The sequence below is a fragment of the Austrofundulus limnaeus genome, unplaced genomic scaffold, assembly GCF_001266775.1.
Source record: "Austrofundulus limnaeus strain Quisiro unplaced genomic scaffold, Austrofundulus_limnaeus-1.0 Scaffold2090, whole genome shotgun sequence".
Taxonomy (NCBI): Eukaryota; Metazoa; Chordata; class Actinopteri; order Cyprinodontiformes; family Rivulidae; genus Austrofundulus; species Austrofundulus limnaeus.
The window spans coordinates 21,709-24,303 of NW_013954492.1; the positions used below are offsets into that span (position 1 = coordinate 21,709).

General features: G+C 39.1%; 1 protein-coding gene across 1 annotated transcript in view; it reads left to right on the top strand.

The window, feature by feature from the left end:
* Window positions 1-683: 683 nt before the first annotated feature.
* The window catches only part of LOC106537022 (glucocorticoid modulatory element-binding protein 1), a gene marked incomplete in the record, with an annotated part of 15,932 nt that continues 14,020 nt past the window's right edge, over window positions 684-2,595 (top strand). The window contains 1 exon segment of the mRNA XM_014034385.1: window positions 684-805.

Sequence of the window (2,595 nt, forward strand, 5' to 3'; positions counted from 1 at the left end):
CCCTCCTACAGTGCTGCTATTGCCAGTATCATTCCACCCCCTGTTAACAATAGGTGTTAATTAGGTGTCAATGATAGATAGTCATGTGATGTGAGTATCAGTCACATGGAGGCAGGACTTAAAAGCCTGAATTTAGCCTGAAACTCTCAGACTGAAGAAGTCTCTTGGAGGAGAGACGAAACGTTTCATTACAGAAGAACCCGTCCAGCTCTGCAAAGTTGAACGAAAAGTGTTGACTTTACTACAATAAATACATTTTTAAATGATCTAATGTTCCAAAGAGTCAAGGTATTACAGTAAACATGTTAATAAAGGTTTGATTGTCAAATGGGGGGAAAAATACAATTTCTTAAAACAATAAAGTAGCCTTTTTTGTACAGACGTCAGTAATTAATATCTTGTTTTAATCCTGTTTATTTTTCACGTTGCTCAATGTGACTTTTAACTTGTAAGACATTGTTGAAATGATTAAATAACACTTTTATTAAAAATAAGTGTATCTGAGTGTGAAAGCCAAGCTGTGATTTCTAGGCAACACTCATCTAACAGAAACTACCATGACGCAATGCGAGCATTAATAGTTTCATAAATGTAAATAAAAACACAGAGTCTACAATAATCTTCTTTATCAAACATCGGTTTGTCTCTTCTGTCAGTAACTCCACTGATTTTATGACATTTTGACAGTTTACACACAGATCGAACACAGCACGAGCGCTGTAAGCAGGAAGTTAAGCCGCTTCAGTCTACGGCGCATGCGCAGAAGCTCTCCACAATCTAGGGATGCATTTGTCTTCGTAAAACGGTAAGGACAGTTTTTTATACACTTTTTTGTAAATGTACACGAACTGAGCGGCGGAGGACGACCTCTCCCGTAAAACAAAAACCACGTAGAGCCGAGATCCGCGTGGAAAGGGGGCTCAGCCAGCCGGGCTCGCACAGAACGGAGGGGCAACGCCGTCACCGCCGTGCCGTTGTTGGCCGTACGTGCCGCCGCGCAGGGAGACGTCATTTTGAGGGGGAGCGGAGAGTTAAAATGCAGAGTTACGAAGGGACGTACGGTTCACAGAGAAAACGGCACGTAGCCGTCAGACTGCGGCTGCTAACCAAACACGGCTGGTCGCTTTTCAGTGTCGGTGCTGTCCGGATTCCCGCACACCGAGTTCCGCCCTCGCGTTTTCTGTAATGGCTGCCCCCGTTCCGAGTGGAGCTCTGCGGGGAGAAGCTGCCGCAGCCCGCGGCAGAGACAACATGATGCAGAAACAAACAAAGTTACACACGTTGTGTTGGAGTGCTGAGCGACACATACACACTGCACTGGACTGAAGCTAAAACTAGCCAAACAGTGGCTAAAACTAGCCAAACAGTAGCTAAAACTAGCAAAACAGTGGCTAAAACTAGCAAAACAGTAGCTAAAACTAGCAAAACAGTAGCTAAAACTAGCAAAACAGTGGCTAAAACTAGCAAAACAGTAGCTAAAACTAGCAAAACAGTAGCTAAAACTAGCAAAACAGTAGCTAAAACTAGCAAAACAACTGAAATATAACATTTAACAGTTCAGAAGCTAAAAGTTAAAACCAGCAGAAACTAAGCTAAAACTACTAAAACAGCAGAAAGACAAAATAAAACAACAGTTGATAAATCTACAACCACCAAAACAGAAGCTACATGCTAATACTAGCCAAACAGCTAAAAGCTAAAAATGGCAACGCAACTAAAAATGAACAGAACAGTTAAAATCTATAACCTGCAGAACAGTAGCATAAACTAGCAAAACAGCTGAAAGATACAATTTAAAGGACAGAAGCTCAAAACAACAACCAGTAGATAAAAGCTAAAGCCAACAGGATAGTATCTAAAATTATTAAATCATCTGAAAGATAAAATTTAGCAGCTAAAAGCTACCACCAGCAGAACAGAAGCATCATCCCAAAACCAACTGAACAGTAGCTAAAAGCTAACACTAGCAAAATATCGAAAATATGAAATTGAGTAGAAAAGTATSTAAAAGCTAAAAACGACAAAACAGAAGCTACATGCTAAAACTAGCCAAACAGTAGCGAAACAGTAGCTAAAAGCTAAGAATGGCAAAGCAACTAAAAATGAACAGAACAGTTAAAATCTATAACCCGCAGAACAGTAGCATAAACTAGCAAAACAGCTGAAAGATAAAATTTAAAGGACAGAAGCTCAAAACAACAACCAGTAGATAAAAGCTAAAGCCAACAGGATAGTATCTAAAATTATTAAATCAGCTGAAAGATAAAATTTAATAGGACGGAAGCTCAAAAAACAATGAGTAGATAAAAGCTAAAACCAACAGGATAATATCTAAAATTATTAAATGAGCTGAAAGCTAAAATTTAGCAGCTAAAAGCTACCACCAGCAGAACAGAAGCATCATCCCAAAACCAACTGAACAGTAGCTAAAATATCGAAAAGATGAAATTGAGTAGAAAAGTATGTAAAAGCTAAAAACAAAAAACAAGCTACATGCTAAAACTAGCCACAGTAGCTAAAAGCTAAGAATGGCAAAGCAACTAAAAATGAACAGAACAGTTAAAATCTATAACCTGCAGAACAGTAGCATAAACT